This window comes from Babylonia areolata, chromosome 8 (assembly GCF_041734735.1).
Source record: "Babylonia areolata isolate BAREFJ2019XMU chromosome 8, ASM4173473v1, whole genome shotgun sequence".
NCBI lineage: Eukaryota > Metazoa > Mollusca > Gastropoda > Neogastropoda > Buccinidae > Babylonia > Babylonia areolata.
Genome location: NC_134883.1, coordinates 37,435,938 through 37,455,011, shown reverse-complemented (window position 1 = coordinate 37,455,011; position 19,074 = coordinate 37,435,938). Strand labels below are relative to the sequence as shown.

The window sequence follows — 19,074 nt, the reverse complement described above, 5'->3', positions numbered from 1 at the left end:
ACTGGAATCAGAAACTGTTTTTCAATGGGATACACAATGTGTGACTTGCACCTGGCTGTAAATGGGACTTCAGTTTTCTTTAAATAAGTTTGAAATAGCGGCTGGTGGTGTAGAGATAGCCGCTGATGACGTGAAAATGTCGTCAGCGTTTAGACAAACAAACAAAAACATAGATGGAAAGCAAGAAGAGATGGTTGTGGAAAGGAGTTAAGTGTAGAATGCAGGCGGTAAGATTTACACTGACCCACCTGCCGAACCATGCCAGGCTCCCACTGCTGCTTCGTTTTTCCTCCTGTGTGAACTGTTTGGCTGGGTCTTCTTGACATCGAAGGTGTTTCCGTGTACATACCATTGACCTGTATTGTAAACATGTAAATCAGTGGTACGTACAGAAGACGAGCCGCAGCGGAGAGAGAAAGCAAAGGTGTCGGGTGGAAATGGGTGGAGATGAAGTGCTAAAAACTTACACAGCGACAGCCGCACAGGAAACAGAAAGTGCCTTTTTATCTCTGGAAAGGATAAGGTGTTTCTAAAACCTGGCCAAGACAGCCGCCAATGCCTCACCACGTTTTCCCTTCCGTTGGCAGAGACGAGGAGAAGATGAGGTTGGGAGTATTGGAAAGTAATATCCAATATGTGTTATTTATTTTTTTACACTTCATGGCGTAAACAGGAGATAGTAGTGGGGTTGTAACGAAAAACGAGATATAGAAAGCAACGGAAAACAGATTAGAAAACGGAGTATGGCTGCCTACATGGTGGGATAAAATGGTCATACACGTAAAGGTCCACTCGTGTATATGCAAATGAACGTGGGAGCTGCAGTCCACGAATGAAGAAGTAGTGGGTTGTAACGAAAGACGTGATACAGAAAAGGGACGGAAAACGGATGTTTGTGTGTGTGTGTGTGTGTGTGTGTGTGTGTGTGTGTGTGTGTGTGTGAGGGAGGGAGAGAGAGAGAGACAGAGAGAGATTTTTTTATAAAAATCAGTCATCAAAAGGAAACAGTATGATGTTAAGTGAAATTACCGAAAAGATTATGTGGACAATAGTCACAAGAAGGAGAGACATAGGGTGAAGCAGTGCTGTTTGTGGGGATATTTAACATAGAAAAAACCGAGACTTGTTATTTTAAGGGGTTTGGGGGTATTTAACATAGAAAAAAACCCAGACTGGTTATTTTAAAGGGGTTTGTGGGGGTATTTAACATAGAAAAAACCCAGACGTTATTTTAAATGGGTTTGTGGGGGTATTTAACATAGAAGAAACCTAAACGTGTTATTTTATAGGGGTTTGTGGGGGTATTAACAAAAAAGAACAACAACAACAAAAAACAAAAAAAAACATACCCCTGTTATTTTAAAGGTGTGGGGTGCTTACCGAATAAAAACAAAACAAAACTATTTTTATTGTAAAGGCCATCTAGTCACGGCCTAAACTGGACAGACAGGTACAAGAATCATGGTTTAACATAGTGGATATTGTTCCAGGTATTTGTTGAAATATGTTAACTATAAATCGGTTTCTGTGATCTGTAATGACAAGAAGTATTTACTGTCCCCATGTCAGCCCAGGCTGTTATCAGTATTCCTAAGAACAGAAAGGGTCAAACACGGTGATATGACATCTGGTTTCATTTACAAATTATCTCTTCCAGTTTATAACCATAAATCAATACACTCCGTCCAACGTTTCCTCTGTTGAGCAGGGTGCAAGAAATCATGTGTGTGAGTTGAGTTGGGTAAAAAGACACCAAGAACGAGAAAGGACGGAAAGTGGTGTGGAGTTGTGTCGTTGTGGCTGTGAAGCAGGAGGTGAGAGAGATGAAGGTGCCGGCTTGCCAGGACAAGTGGCTCCACGCAGGGAGCTGCGCGTGTCACTCGGCCCACCCCGGATAGGGCAAAAAGACGTCATTTCCGGAGCTGTGCCACGATGACTTCCGACGTGACATCTCCTGCCCGAATCTGCAAGGGCAGGGACCCCTCTCCTCTCACAAAAACACGGCTCCGATGAAATCGAAACGCCCTTTGAGTTCTTTCTCCGATCCACTACTTAATTGATTCTTGTTTTTAAAGGCTTTTCTTTTTAAAGGCTTTTCTTTGAATTAGAAAACATCCCGTGCATTAATAATCGAGGTTAAGGTGACGGTTAACCCATTCAGGTTGAACGATCCTGATGTTCTGTATGCCACTGTCTAAATTATTTTCACATCCCCCCGGCCGCCTTTTTTTTTTCTTTGGATATTTTTTTTAAGGAAAGCGTAACCCGAGGTTAAACAGGAGGGGGAGACCAGGGGTAGTGTATGAAGACACTGCATGTGAATGTTCAAGGCAGATCACCAAATTCCTGCCCATATCCAGTTCTTCCGGACGAAAAGCCAGGGACGATTACGGATGGAAAGGTCCCTGAATAGAGATTGAATTGGAGTATCGGTGCCCTTTCCCTGATGAAAGATTTCGAATCTTGTACTTATTAATGTTCGCACGCTCACGTACACGCACACGCACACACGACTGTGTGTATGTACTCATGGTTGCGGGCTTTATTTAGCATGTATAACCTTTGGAGACTGTTATTCAATTATCGTTATAGTGTACAGCATAGACGGTATAATTTTGCTTGGTGAGTGAGACGGAATGCCATACCATGGTTTCCATGCGAGGAATCAACCAGTCTCATTCATTTTCCGACTGGAACTGAGCGCATGCATGCCGGTGGTTACAATGTATAACGTCCAACCACAGATACATGAAATGACAGGGACAGTGAGTTCTTCTTGGTCAGTGGCGAACGACGTGTTGTGAGAGAGAACTGAGTTTTACGGCGGAGCGTGGTTTATGGTCCCCTCAGGGCCTGCTGATGGGTCCCGATGACAGTTGTTTGACTTCCATTAGCACTTGGCGTTCATCGGCGCTTTCCTCTCAACATTTGACCACTGCCCTGGAACTTACTTTGTCCTCCAGGCACAGGTGGGTATGGGCTAGGGGGTGTGTGTGTGTGTGCGCGCGCGTGCGCGCTTCTCCCAGAAAGAGTGTGCGTTTGTTCGTGCGGACGATTCATGGGTGTATGCACGCATATATATTTAGATTGTTTTCACCATTGGCCCTTCCTGGCCGGCGACACTCCAAATACAAAAATCACAATGTACATACCAAGTTCTACTTGGTCTTTGAGGCGGGGTTAGATGGCGGCGGAGGTGGAAAAATAATAAGCTGCCTTTTATTGACAGATTTATGGCTCATTTTAGTTTTCATCTTCTCCTCAAACGGATTACACATGTACACGTACGCACGAGCATGTACGAGTGCGTGCATGTTTGTGCCATTGATTGTTTAGATTGGTGGTGTTTTTTTGTTTTTTTTAATTATGTGCTATGTTATTCGCTAAGCGTTATTGAATTTTAAATGAACACCATGTGAGTAAACGATGGTTTGTTTTATAGCTTCGCGTTATTTATCATTTATCTATTCTATTTTATTTTATTTTCTTGTCTAAAGGTTAAATAAAACAAATGTCTAATTCAGTTGCTGTTTACATGGGGCTACTCACTCGGCCGCAGAGCATCGTGCTGAGAGAAAGACTGCACTCGATTTATACAAAGAGGTGCTGGGGAGAGAGAGGGATGGGTTGGGTGGCAGCAGACGCTAGTAGAAAAGGGACCCCTAACCCTTCAGGCATGGCTTAGAACCAGTCATCAATTAAAGGTCGAAAAACGAATTGGATGGGCACACTTTTAAAATGCACGAGTTGATTATTGGCCTGGCGACAGGCATTGTGGGTCACGGGCATGTGCACAGTGCACGCGGTTGACCCCAATCAGAGGTGACAGAATGTGGCCTTGGGCAGTAGGGGGAGGCTATCTCTCTAGGGGATCTGATCGCTAGAACGGATTTTTATAAACTCTGGCCTTTTATGCTTTCATTCCAGTACTCCCTTATTCCGCTCCTCTCCGTTCCCCTTGACTCAATCTGTCTGTTTCTCTGTCCTTGTCCCCGCTCTGTCTGGATCGCTATTTCGCTTTTACGCTTGCGCGCATCCAAAAACACTCTACCTCCCCATCACTTTCTTTTTCTTACTGTCTGGATGTCTGTCCGTGTCTCTTGCTCTCCCCCTCTCTGTCTTGCGGTCTCTCTGCCTCTCTGTCTATCACTCTTTCCTGCATGTATACATACGCGCGAGAGACACAGACGCACAGACCTAGATGGATGTATGGATGGAGGGGAGACAGACAAGGGGGTAGGCGGAAAGGATGTGGAGGGAGATAGTGTGTGATTAGCGAATGGAGTAGTGATCATGTCAACGTTGATTATCCACGTGTGGTTGCACCACGGATTGGACAGGCCACATGGCGCTATAATCTGCCCGGCTCTTATCCCCTGGACCTCCGTTATGGCTGTCCGGCCCCGGTGTAGCGCCTGAAAACATCCCGAGGCACGGTTGTGACTCCCCTAGAGTCAGTCCTGAAAACATCCCCAGGCACGGTTGTGACTCCCCTAGAGTCAGTCCTGAAAACATCCCGAGGCACGGTTGTGACTCCCCTAGAGTCAGTCCTGAAAACATCCCCAGGCACGGTTGTGACTCCCCTAGAGTCAGTCCTGAAAACATCCCCAGGCACGGTTGTGACTCCCCTAGAGTCAGTCCTGAAAACATCCCCAGGCACGGTTGTGACTCTCCTAGAGCTTTTCTCTTGGAGATATTTCAGGACATGTCTTAAAAAAAAAAACGAAAAAACTCTACCGCCTGCCCCAATTTAACTCCAGCTCCTTCTTCAAGAGGAAAATCTTGATTTTGTAAAATGCGCATCTTGAAAATCAGGTATCAGGATCTTATAAAGCAATATGCCAAAATATTCATTGAGTCTTTCTTGGCTGATCCTTGCAAACCATATCCCCTTCCATCCAACGGTTGAGCAAAAAAAGCATTTTCAAAAGAGAGGTCAGTCTGGGAAAGACTCCACGGGAGTTATTTTAGCCCCCAAATGCAAAATGACCCCCATAGGAAGGGAGGGGGGGCGGGGGGTGGGGGTGGGGGGTGGGGGGTTCTAGTGCTGAATCTACTCCACTCGCGATTGTGTTGAGTCAACCTCATGATGCCCCAGAATGATTGTTGTGTGTCGAAACGATACCAACACAGAAAATTTACTGCAGTGTTTTCGGGAAATAGACGAGAGTGTGTTTTGGACTACCCCAAATTAACTCCTGTCTTTTCACCAGCATTATACTAAGTTGTGCTTTCTGACTGATCTTGCTGCTGCTGCTTTTTTTTTTTTTTTTTTTTTCGGGGGGTGGAGAGTTTTTCAGGACAAGGGTTGGAGTCATTCATCCCAGGCTAACTTCATGCTGGAGCCATTTCAGGACTATCCCAGAAAATCTCCATGGAGTTAATTTGAGGGTGGGGTCATTATGGAGCGTCACATTGGCAATTAGTGTTCTCTCCCCCAGGCCAGATCAGGGACGTGGGTGTTTATATATATATATATATATATATATATATATATATATATATATAATTTTGGGTTTTTTTTGGTATTATATCACTTAGTATGGGTTTCGGAAATGTTTCTTTCCATTTATTGTCCATTTTTATTTTATCTGTTTTGCTTTGTTTTATTTAATTATTTCATTTTAGTCATTAACGACGTTCTATATTCTACTATTTGCCATTGTGTGCTATTATATGCTGTTTACTTTATCTTTTAGGTTGTGGTTAACGCTGTGATGACACATTCACCCATGGGAAACCACATACAGGGAGCTAACCATAGACACGGAGTTGGACGGACAATGAGCAATAGGATACTGAATCTATGAAATTTCTATTGACTTCGGTCTCACGATCATTGACTGGGTCATGGGTTTTCAGCTTTGGCATCTACAATAAATATAGCAAACATGGGCAAAGAAATTGAACAAACTGTTGATGCTGGTCTCCCCACTCCCTTCCCCACACCCCTTGATAGCTTCATGTTTTCTTCTCAAGCCATAGGTCACGAAAAGACTAAGGCGTTTGTGTTATTTGACGCCAAGTTATTTTACCCCTGAAGAAAAGAAATGCTTCACTTATTCGTATTAAGCTTTTCGTTGTAATCTCTTTATTAATTTTTCGTAACTTCAACCAGTTAATCGTAAATTACTGCAGAGTTGGAAGAAAATCAGGAAGAGAGCTTGGAGAGACATATTGGATGGGAAGAGAGAGAGAGAGAGAAAGAGAGAGAGAGAGAGAGAGAGAGAGAGAGAACAAGAACAAGAACAAAACTTTAATCTCCAGGCCTCCGGCCCCAAGAAAGAGGTCAAAAGTGCACAATATGGTGATCACGCAGCGACAGCTAAATGTAAAATACGTACTAACTTAAACCTGTAGAACAAAAGTGCTTCTTGTGCATAGTAAATTAATTCTAACTTTCATCATTGTTGTCACAGAATTCCTGCCGTATCTTCAGAGCATTAAATATATAAACGCAGAGTTTACGAATACTGTAAACAGAACAATTCTTCAGCAAGTGAACATACGATTGACCTTCAGAGTTCAGATGTTTTTGCCGCAGGTTATTGTAAAGGATACAGTTGTTTATAAAATGGTTTTCATCTTCGACCACATTACAACAATTACATGCGTAATTTGAATTACATTTGAATGTTCTAAAAAATGATCCATTTATTGGGAGCAAACCAAGCCGTAATTTTGCCAAACAGTCCCTAAAACACTCTTTATCCACAAAGTAAAAATATTGCTCACACCGAAAATCAGTTTTAAACAGTCTGTAGTTATGATGTATATCTTTAGACATTACTGACTCGTCCCACTCTTGCATAAATATATCTTTCATTCTTTGCTTAAATAATGACAAAAAAGTTTGCTCACAACCAACGCCTTTTTGCAACCAGACATATCCAAACCCAAGTTTAAATAATATATTTTTTTTTTACTAAAGACACCCAGCATTTTTTCCCCTTTCGTCTAGGTTAAAGAACATCAGATATGCCTGTCTGGGTAATCGGTGCACATTCATATTCAGCAACCTTAACCAGTACTTGATACACCTTGATGCAAGAGAGAGAGAGAGAGAGAGAGAGAGAGAGAGAACGAACGAACGAACGAACGAACGAACGAACGATTTATTCAGTATAAGGCTATCGCCCCATTTGAAGAAGTTAAATAAACGTAAAGGTGATTTTCCAACGTATATAGTGTTATGAATATTGTTAACATACAAACAACATAAGAACACAAAAGTATTGGGTGAACAAGTAAATATGGAGACTCCAAGAGAAAAAACTAAGAGTCATTGCCTTGTTCTCTGACATCGAACAATTATGTTGCATTTTCACGCCTTTTCAAAGTTTTGTATATAGAGAGAGATAATTGTGTTTTTGTATTTTCATTTTTTAATGACAAGATCATTTGTAATGAAAACAGGTTCTGCCTACCACGATCATAAATTTCATTCTTAGATCGTGAAGATAGTGGCAACGTAATGCAAAGTGAATTTCATCTTCAGTTTCTTCTTTACACAATAGGCATATTTCATTTTTCCAGTATCTGTATCGGGATTTGTGTACAGCAATTTCCGACATCCCCAATCAAAATTTTGTCAATGTATACCTCACATGTCTGTTCATATTCAACAAGATATTAAGTTCGACGGTGTGAAGTGTCTGTGATTTTCCATGAAAGCTAAACCTATCACTTGAATTTATGTGTTTTTCCCATTGTTGCCATCGATTGAATCTTTGTCTGATTGTCCTTAGAAAGGTTTGCTTGCATCCTACCCCCCTGGTATTTCCCATTATTGCATAGAACATTTCGAACTCGTGTTACCCAGTTAGTTATTCCTTTTTCGTCCAGTAACAACAGTGATTCATAAGCTTTTGATGATAATCTGTTTTCATCCATTTGTACCAATATGAACCAGTACCTTATACTTCGAACAATAGCATTGATACAAATAGGAAACCTTCTAAATTCTCCATACACTAAATCGTTTGGAGTTTTCATACTGACGCCAAGGTATCTTTTTAATGGAAACAAATGTATTTTCTCGACACAGAGAGAGAGATAGAGAGCGCCAAAACATACTGTGTTTTATGTTTGTTTGTTTGTTTTTTTACTGCCGGGAATCTCTCCTAGGTGAACACTGTCTTAAAAAATAACCGATTATGGGTTTCTGTCTAAACACACACACACACAAAAAGAAGAGATATTCAGACTGTCAGTCAGAAAGAAATTCTGGACATTTGAGCAGAGAGGGGGACGTTTATAATAGGGAGGGGTAGAGGTTGGGGGTCTCTTTTCAAACATCGACATCCATGGACCGCAACTGCAAGCTGAGCCAACATCGTTTCTCACAGCGAGTCCCATCAGAGCTGGTTACTGATCACCCCAACCCCTCTTTTCACACCTCGCTGACTCTGACGCTTTCTGCAGTGATGACATCTGGAGGCCGCGCGTTTAGGGTGGTTTCTCCTCACTCCAAATAAGTGCCAGCTCGTTTGCAACTGCAGGTACGAGACAAGGTGCAAAACTCTTTGGCGAGGGTATTTGAGGTCTCGGTTTAGTGTTGTTTTTATCATGTGACAGGAAACTGAGGCTTGAGTAGGTTTTGACGCTTGTCCTTTATTGTGTGTGTGTGTGTGTGTATGTTTGCGTGCGCGCGTGTGTGTGTGTTTGTTTCTGTGTGTGCGTGCGTGCGCGCGCGCATGTGTGTGTGTGTGTGTGTGCGTGCGTGTTTGTGTGTGTGCGTGCGTGTGTGTGTGTGTGTGTGTGTGTTTGTGTGCGTGTGTGTGTCCGTGCGTGTGTGTGTGTGTGTTTGTGTGCGTATGTGTGTGTGTGCTTGCGTGCGTGTGTGTTTGTCTGCGTGTGTGTGCGTGTGTGTGTGTGTGTGTGTGTGTGTGTGTGTGTTTGATTCCATAGCAACCAACTGAATCGCTTTGACTTTGAGAAAATGATTCAGATTGCGTGAAACAACAAAACAAAAACCACATAAACAACAAAACAAAAACTCCTGGTAAGCAACCTAAGTTCACTAAAGCGAGACAAAATATGAAAATATGAAAAGCGAAACTGTTTTTAATATTATGATGTTGAAAATGGATCAGCTGACAAAATACGCCAACCTGTTATGTTACTAATGATCTCCCGAATTACGCACATATGTACACACTGCGTGCTTGCACATATAATACAGACACAAGAAGAGTAAAACAGAGAGACAAACACAAAGGAACTTTTACCAGGATACAAAAAAATAGGGAAAACAAATGAAGACATTAATCCCCCACCCAAAAAAGACTTCACACGCACACACACACACACACACACACACACACACACACACACACACACACACACACACACACACAGATTCCAAAACTTATTACCTATCATCCAATCTGTCCTTGTGACAATAATAACAAAAACGATAACGACACAACAATAATAGTTTTTGTAAATAATGCTACTTCTACTACTGCTCATACTACGAATGATAATGATAATAATAATAATAATATCATCATCATCAACAACAACATTATTAAAAGTAATAGAGCGAAGACATTCACACATTCACTCCCCACTCCCCACCCCCGCGCCCCCCGACACACACACACACACACACACACATACACACACACACACACACACACACACACATACACACACACACTTATGCACATACAGTGACATGACTGAAGTGAGAAACAGCGGACATAAAGAGAACAGAAATACAGCTATATTAATGCATGCAAAAGTGATTAATTTGCTGATAAAGATGTTACAGGTAATAACATCCAATCAACTGGCGAACAAATAAAACATTAAAGCAGAAAAGGTAGAACATAAAATAGAACACTTCAGTGTATGTAAAGGTACAGGTACACATTTCACAAAAAGGGCATGATGTTTTTTCGGCTGGGTTGTTGGGGGCCTATTGTTTGTGGAGCAGAAGTTTTCGTATGCTTGATTTGGAGGAACGTAATGAATCGCACGTCGTAATGAACGAAGGAAGAGAGTTCCAAACAGATGGTCCAAAAAATGCAAAGCTAGATTTGTACAAATCGATGCGTACAAGAGGCAGATTATAATAATCTGAATCGTAACGCTCTGGTGCCCTTTGAACAAGGTCAATGAGGTATGGTGGTGGCATACTTTTGTGTACTTTGAACATGAGGACCATTTTATTGTAGTCGAATTGCTTGTACAGTGATAATATTTCCACTTCTGTTGATTTCTCATCTGTTGATAGGGAGTGGTGAGGTAAAATAAGTTTAGCTACTCGTCTATGCATTGAGTTTTTTAATTGTTGCTTTTTAGCTGGTTGTGACTGGCATTGCTCCAGACCATAGATGCATGATTGATATGAGAAAGACTGTTTGCCCCGAAGAATAATTTTTGGGTTGGAACATCGACGTAATATCTTATTTAGTAAGAATATATTGCGGGTTAACTGTTTGCATACATGGTTGATGTGAGCTTGCCAGTTCATTTCTTTACCAATGATTACCCTATGAACGGGGTGCTCACAAACTTGTTCAGTTTAGTTCTTGTTAACCTCGAGCTTTTATGTTGGAGGCTTACATTGGTGTTTCTGTCTGGAAGTCAGTACCATACATTTTGTCTTGTGTGGGTTAAGTTCCATGTGATTTTGATAACACCAGTCTGAAATGTAATGTATTCCCTATTGTAGAGATGATTCTACAAGATCAGTGCCAGTGTTGTTTCAGTGAAGGGAACTGTCATCATCGAACAGATCGCAGATGACATTGCTAGGTGATACAAAAGGGTAGAGGTCCAAGAACACCGCGAACTACATGACCTTCAGAAGAATACGTGCCGTTTAAATAAATACCCTGTGTTCTGTTTTCCATGTAAGACCGGAAAAAAGGAAACAGTTGACTGGTTTTGAGTGTACTCATTTAATTTTTTATCAGTAGTCCTTGATCCACAAGATCTAAAGCCTTCTTTAAATCTAAAAAAAACCCACCTGTTCCAGTGATCTTGTTTTGGTTGATTGAGGATAACCACGTGTCCCACAGCCGGGTTTGGGCTGTGTGACAGGAGAGAGAACGGCAAAAGCCAGACTGAAGGGGCAGGGTGGTTGGGGGTGGGGCGGTGAAGAAGGTTGTATAGATCCATATGTTTCATTTGGTGCTTGTGAACGTGCTTTTCGAGAGGCTTGAACACTAACGATAGCAGGGATATCGGTCTAAAGTTGTTGAGATCTGTAATATCGTTTGACTTTGGCAGTGGGATTACTTTGCTTGGCAGTGGGATTACTTTACTGATTTTAGCGCAAATTTTAGCATGAATTGTAAATGTATGTAAGGGAGTCTACTTTGTAGGGCAAAGCAACAGAGAGAAAGAGAGAGACACAGAGAGAGACAGAAACACATACACATTCACACACACGCTCGCGCGAGCGTGCGGAGAAAGTGGTTTGTGGATGGGATTGATTGGCGACTAAAAAGGAAGGAGAATATGCTTGTGGCAAGTGGGGGGCGGGGGGGGGGGGGGGGTATGCAGAAGGAGGGGTGTGTGGGGGTGGGGGGAAGGGGGGGGGGGTTAAAGCAGATCAGAGCGGTGTGTGTTCATCCTTGTTAGAGAAGCCGGCCATTGTCTCCGGGGTAATGATTGGGCTGATGGGCGGCCCCGTCACCACACGAGAACCCAGAAAAGTACCACCCACACCCCTTCCGCCTTCCCTTGCCCCCCTCTCCTGTCCCTCTCAGCTCACTGGTGTCCCGCCCCCAGCCCCCATTTCTCCACCCTCACCACACCCAAGTGGACCGACCTCTACTCCTATCCCCTTCATTCCTCGTCTCTCCCTATCACTACCGATTGTGCGTAATTATTTCCTCTCGGCTGATGACTAAGTCGCCAAAGGACTACACCATCATTTCCGCATTCTGTCTCTCAGTCCCGGTCAGCATGTCTTGTCTGTCAGTCTCTCTCACACACTAGGTCTCTGTCTCATTCTCTCTCGCACACACCTCCCTTCTCACCCTCTCTCACCCTGTCTGTCTGTCTCTGTCTGTTCTCTCATCCCTCCCTCCCTCTCCCTCTCTCTGCCCTTTGGGTTTTTTGTGTGCCTCATTCTATAGAATCCCTTGGATCTTCCCTATCATTTGCAAATTGTGCGGTGATTATTAAAATTTAATGTAGCATTTAGAGGAATCGTAGAAGGTTCCTTGTTTGTTCACAAGTTTCGTCAATCGAAGCCTGTCGGGAGTCTCTGTGGCCATTCTTTTCCCGGCAGAAGGAAAATACAATATGGCTGAATTTGGTTTAATGAATTGCTTAGCCCCATCACTCACTGCTCCATGCCCCTAACCCCCTTCCTTTTTCTCTCCCTCTCTCTTCCTCCCTCTCCCTTTGTCTTTGTCTGTCTCTCTCTCTGTCTCTCTCTTTCCCTTTGTCTTTGTCTGTCTCTCTCTGTCTCTCTCTCTTTCTCTCCCTTTCAAAGTTGGAAGCCCGGGGTCACTATTGATTTCCACAGACCAACGCGAAGCATACCCAAAGGCCACACCCTGTGTGCATTGACCAAGAGGCCAATTTCACAAATAACTTTTTTGTTAATATCTTATGATCTTTTTTGTTTTGTTTATTTGTTGTTTTTTTGTTGTTGTTTTTTGGGTTAATATCTTAGTATATACAGGATTTGTTTTTATATCATCCCCGCAATTGAATTTGATGGGAGGGAAGAAAACAGGCGGCATGGAAACGGTGTTGGTAAGAGACATGTCAGTCTGTTGGGGGCGCGATGGAAAAAAAGTTCAGGAGTGAGTTATGATCAGATGGGAAATGCAAGAATAACCCCTAGAATATAATTACCACCCTGCTCAGGATTAGTGATGGAACATTAACCAGATTAATAATTGATATGGGCGCCAAGTGTACTTGCTGCTCCAGGCGTGGTGGCAGTTTCTGAGGACGTCAAAGCCCAGGTCGTGTCTCCATTCATCATGCACCCCTGGTGGAACAGAACGAAAGGACATCACCCCCTTCGATAGGAAAACAATTAATATTGCAGGCAGATAAAAAGCACAAAAATGTGGCGCTCTCAGTGTTGCGACGCGCTCTCGTTGGGAAGAGCAGCCCGAACTTGACACAGAGAAATCTGCTGTGACGAAGAGTAGTTCTTAGTTCCACTGCTGGTGTTGGCCTCAACATTCTTTAGGCCCATAATTCAATCATTGTCGGTCTGTCCAATAATCGTCTTGTCTTTCTCTTTCCTTCATGTCTATGAAGAGAGAGAGAGAGAAATCGAAATCGAAACATTTTATTGGGGGAAAAGGAATAGGCAACTTTTCGGCCTGTTTTCATCCTATTGCCGTAAAGAAAACGTACAAACTAATCTAGGAAATACAACAACAAAAAAGAAAAAAAAAGAAGAAGGAAAAAATACATACACATCGCATGGCAACAACAAGTACAAATAATGTCAAAGAGAATTACAGGCAGAGGGAGAGAGAGAGAGAAGTCTGAATGGTTTATTGTTTAGGCCTTTCTGCCCGTGACAACAGGGGTAAGGGGGGTGTGGGGGGTGGGGGTGGGGGCTTCCGTGTTAACATCCATTATAAAGAACAGCGCCAATATATGTAAAGTAAACAAAGGGTAGAAAAGAGAGAAAGGACAGAGTAAGACAGAGAGAGAGAGAGAGAGAGAGGGACAGAAAGAAGAAGAAAAAGACAAAAGACAGATGGGCAGATTGGTATGTAATCATGCATCATTAACCAAAGATAGACTTGTTTCTATGGGTGGAGGCTTTGGACAAGAACAGAGAGAGTGGAATGCATGTCTTCACATCTGCAAACAACAGTGACAATTTAAATGCATTGGGGCGCACGTGATACTTCTTCGGTATATACTGTTCCCTGAGATTTTTGTATTCTGGGCATGTCAAAATAAAATGGAGTTAGGTTTCTTGTTCATCTTTACAGAATAAGCAACACATATTTTCACGCTTTTTTGAATATCTCAATCTATGCGGTTTCAATGGGGATACACCAAGTCTGACTCTTGTGAGAACTTTTCTTAAAACAGGGTTCTTGATTATGTTTAGATATCGCGGGGCGTTGTGTAGTTGTCTGAATGTAGAATATAAGGTAAATCTATCATGTGATGTTACATTGCTTTCCAAATCTTGTAGATGACAATCAAATAATCTCTGTTTAAAAGCACACAAGAAACTGTTTATATTTTCCACACCCTGGTTTTCCCATACATAGCCAAATCCATATCTGTATAATGTAAAACAAATTCGTGATGCCCAATTGCATTTATCCCTACAATGGAGACAACATTCTATATGCTTTAAATGGAATGCGACTTTCATTCATCCTAGTAACATTTAACCAATATCTAATACAATTAGTGTAGGTCTGGATATATAAAGGATATCTACCCGTTTCACAGTAAATTAAAGTACTTGGTGTTTTCACACTGATATTTAGCAGACGTTTGATAGCGAATAAGTGTACTCTCTCAGTGACAGTATGGTCTGCCATTAATCCCCAGACTTCTGACCCATAGGTTAACATCGGTTGAATTTGACAATCAAATAATTTGAAGAAGATTTTCGGGCAGTTTTCTCCTAACGTCCACAAGAATTTAAGGATTCCATACACACCCTTTTTTGCTTTCAAAGACATTTCCTCAAGTGCATATGAAAATGTCAAACCAGTGGAAAAAAAAACTACGCCTAAATATTTGTAAGTGTTAACAACTTCCAGTTTTTCGCAATTATAGAACCATTTCTCTCTTGATGCAATATGTCCTCCTTTCCTAAATACTACAATTTTCGACTTTTCAACGTTTACTGTAAGGTTCAGTCTCGGCAGTGTTACTAAGTACATTTAACTGACATTGAAGACCTACTACTGTATCAGAAAACAATAACATCATCTGCAAAAAGTAGAATGAGGATTTGAATAATATCAGGAGAAAGTGTTATATCATGTCTGCCTTGTTGCATGACTTCATCAGCTAGTTCATTTATTAGGAACAAAAATAAAATTGGACTGCAATTGTCACCTTGCTTTAGGCCTCTCGGGCACAGAAACGGTTCAGTCATATCGTTATTCACTCGCACTCTCGCTTTCACAACCGCATACATACTCTTTATCGCTCTGTACATTTTCCCATGAATACCGTTTTTGCGTAACACTAGCCAGAGATGATTCCTATCAACGAAATGAAATGCCTTTTTGAAATCAATAAAGGCGGCATATAATTTAGAATGGCTCGACAGTTGCTTTTGTACTAAGGCAAGTAATGTAAAAATGTGGTCAACAATACTGTAACCTTTTCGAAACCCCGCTTGTGACTCATTCAATACAGCATTTTCTTCAACCCATGCAGTTAGGCGCTTGTTTAGAATGAAAGTATATAATTTACCAGATACGTTAAGCAAAGATATCCCTCTGTAATTGTCCGGATAATTAGTATCACCTTTCTTATGTAGTGGGTGTATAACTGCTTCAGACCAAGTCATTGGGAATGTTCCAGAGTCGAATAATTTATTGAATAATTGGGTAAAAAATGTTACTACAATTGGTGAACCATATTTATAAAATTCGCCTCTAATCCCATCAGGACCGGCAGCTTTTCCTAATTCCAGAGCTTTTATTGCTCCAATAACTTCTGTTTCGGTTATGGTGGCATCTAAAATACTGTTACACATGCTAGAACTTTGCAAAGTTTCGTCAAAATCAGCTTCGTTTGTTGTGTTTTCGACATTAATCACTATATCATCCTCCAATACGTCACATCCAAATACTGACTTAAAATGCCTAAACCATTCATCGCTTGAAATACAGCTAGGTGGTGTTCTACTATATGTTGCAGATTTGATTGTACCCCAGAACATTTTCTGGTCTTTTCCACAACTCTCTAGAATTTCTAGAATGTGCTTTTTATAATCTGAGCTTTTCTTTTTCATGAGCTTTTTATACTCTCTTCCTTCAATTGTATATACAGTTCTAAGTAATTCATTTTCATCTTTATTTTCAACTTTACAAGCTGCATGTTTCTTTAAAGCCTGGCGTACCTTTGCCCTGGTTTTTCTACATTCGTCAAACCACGGACTGTTCTTTACCATACCAGTTTTAAAGTTTCTTTTCATGCACTTACCAGCAAGAAAAATACCTTTATTAAATGTTATTAAAGCTGCCTCAATGTCAGAATCAATTAAATTGGTGGCTGTGTTGAAGAAATCTAAAACTTCAGGGGATGCAAGTGCATCAGTATATTCGTCAGTTTTATCTTGGTTCCAGATGTATTTTTGGATTACAGTTTTTTTTTAATGTATTTATATGTTGTGCTTGTATCTGATTGATTTTGAGAAACATTTCTACAGGCATGTGTTTTGATTCTATCTTATGGATTACTTGTAGTCTTAATGCACTTTCAATGAAACATTTAGATACCAAAAAATAGTCAATAACGCTAGACCCATTATGCGCAATGTAAGTAAATTCACCAGACTCATCCCCTGGCAAAAAGCCATTCAAAATTAATAACGAGAACTGTTCACAAACATTCAAAAGATAACGTCCAAAACCATAAACACCACTTTCTTTCGAGTGACACAAGTACTTCTCTGGTTCTTCGTCGTCCATCATCAAAGTGTCGGGCAGCAAGGCGTCTCTGCTATTTCTGGTTCCTGTCCTCGCATTCAGATCACCAAACACAATTATTGGGACCTCTCCGTGTTCCTCAAATATATATCTAAAATACAGTGCTCTAACATGTAAATCCCATTATCAGTTTCTGATTCCGAATAATAAATGCTGTCTGACGGAGATAAATACAATCCTATCAGCATACAATCTGATGATAAACCTGTCAACTCGCCAGAAATCTTTAGGACAATGCAGTTATCGTATTCTACATGAATGTGTTTGACACAAGAAACAAATGACTGCCTTATTAGTAAGGCTACACCGCCGGACAGACGTGAGGTGGTAGCGTCAGATAATCTGACACCTGGTGAAATGAATGTTTTATATGATGGAAAAAGATCTGATGGAAAATTAGATGAAAACGTTTCTGTCAATAAAATGACATCATACTTGGACAAAAATAGTCTTATTTCTGGCTGATGAATGTTAGCAACACCCTCAATGTTATATGTTAGGAATGAAATACCCCCTAAACATATATGTTCGGAATCAACAGGACAGTTTTCCATGGGACCAATGACACCCTATCCTGAGGACTGTTCATGTGGACCTGGGGGTCGTGACGCACTCACACCGATGCGCGGAAAGCTGTCCGTCACCTGGGCCTGTCTGGATCTTGTTCTGTTCCGGGTTTCACATCCTCGGTGTCTGGGGGTCTCGCTTGTCAATGAGCAGTCCTGTTCTGTAGATCATATATCTAGCTGGCCTTCAGCTGCTTTACCACTTTCATGGATATTCGCTCGTGAGAGAACGGGGGACTGGTTTTCAATGTCTGCGTGCACTGGCTGAGTTTCGACTGGTTGCTTCACATCTGTTTGGCTGCTACCATCTTCACTGCGGGGTGACATTGCTGGAGTGAGCTGCGTAGGAGATGAACAGTCTGCAACTGCACCATTACCGTCACGAGGCAGGGGGGTGCTGTTGGGGTTCGCCATGTCTCCCGCAATTACAGCATTCAAAGAGGTAGGGATTGTGGAAGGCATTCCAGGGTTGGGGCTGGGATGGTCACTGGGGCTCTGGGAGGGGACAACACGGAGGGGCTGCCCAAAGTTATCAGCAGTGTGAGTCTGACAGCCATCATGGGCGGCAGAGACAAAGTGAGCCGCAGTACTTGTGTCACTGGTATTTTCGGGTTCATCCACAAGTCTCACACCCCACTGGTCAATCAGTTTCCTCGTTCTCTGCTGAGGTGGACGCCGAGGTCGAGGGCTGGCTGGGGAGGTGGTGAGTGGACCACATTGGAAGACAGAAAATCGTTTCTGTCTGTGTCATCCACAATACACTGTGTCTGGTCGGTGTGACGATCAGCAGCATGATGAGTGTCGACCTGCTGCTGGTAGGAGGGCTTTCCTCTCCAAGATGTGATGTCTGTGGGAGTGGAGAGGGAGGCAGGTGGAGGATCCCTGTGCCTGTCCTCTAGCCGTTTCCAACCTGGGAGTGTTGGGAAGGCGTGCATGTCAAACATCGAGGGAGGGTAACCGTTCGTGACATTTTGTTCCACTGTTTCGTGGTTTTGAGGAAAGTAGTGAGGTGGGATTTCACGGGGAGAACTGTTGTTTGCAGCATCCCGTCGTTCGTCTGCTGTCGTCTGCGTGAGGTCATCAGGAGTTGAGTTCCTGGTCATATGTCTACCAGGACGTACATGTGTGGGTCTTTCTCTGTGTTCTCTATTGAGATTGCGTCGATGGGGTGATCGGTTGTTGTTGTTTTACTTGTTGTAGTACAGCCGACTTTTCCAGAAGTACGCCTTCTTCCCAGCTTCTCTTTCCTCCCTAAGAATTTGATTCTGGCGTTGAGTCAGATCGGAAGCAACCCTGACATTCAGCGTGTTTGCCACCTCTCGTCTGCTTTCGTTGGATTGTAAGATGGACAACTTGTCGCACCAGCGATGTAAGCAAGCGATGATGGGGCGGGGACGATGGCTGTCCTGGCTCTTCGGGCACATTGAAGAACCGTATGTTGTTGCGCCTTGAGAACGATTCCAATTTGTCCATTTGGATGTCCATTTTCTTGCTCACGTCGAAGAAGAAGTCCTTCCATTGGCGCAGGTTGTCACAAGTTGGAGCAAGAGAGAGAGAGAGAGAGAGAGAGAGAGAGAGAGAGAGAGATGATAACATCTTGTTGGCTGTTACAGGTTTAAAAAAAAAAGAATACTAGAATTATGACTTCTTGTCGTCTGTTGGTAAAAGAACTGAATTACTTTGTGCCAGTTTAAGATTGGGGGGATGGAGGGGTGTGTGTGTGTGTGTGTGTGTGTGGGAGGGGGGGTGGGGTGAGATGGTGTTTATATTTTGAAAACACGATGATTACAAATGCTGGATATGATGAGTGCTGGAAAAATGAACGAAAAAAAAAAATATATATATATATATCGCGCGGTGCGGGTATGTGTCAC

The 19,074-nt window shown here is 42.3% G+C and overlaps 1 protein-coding gene across 9 annotated transcripts in view; it reads left to right on the top strand.

Moving 5' to 3' along the window:
- Window positions 1-19,074, top strand: part of LOC143284774 (plexin-A2-like) — a 561,646-nt gene that overhangs the window by 244,198 nt on the left and 298,374 nt on the right. The window lies entirely within an intron of this gene.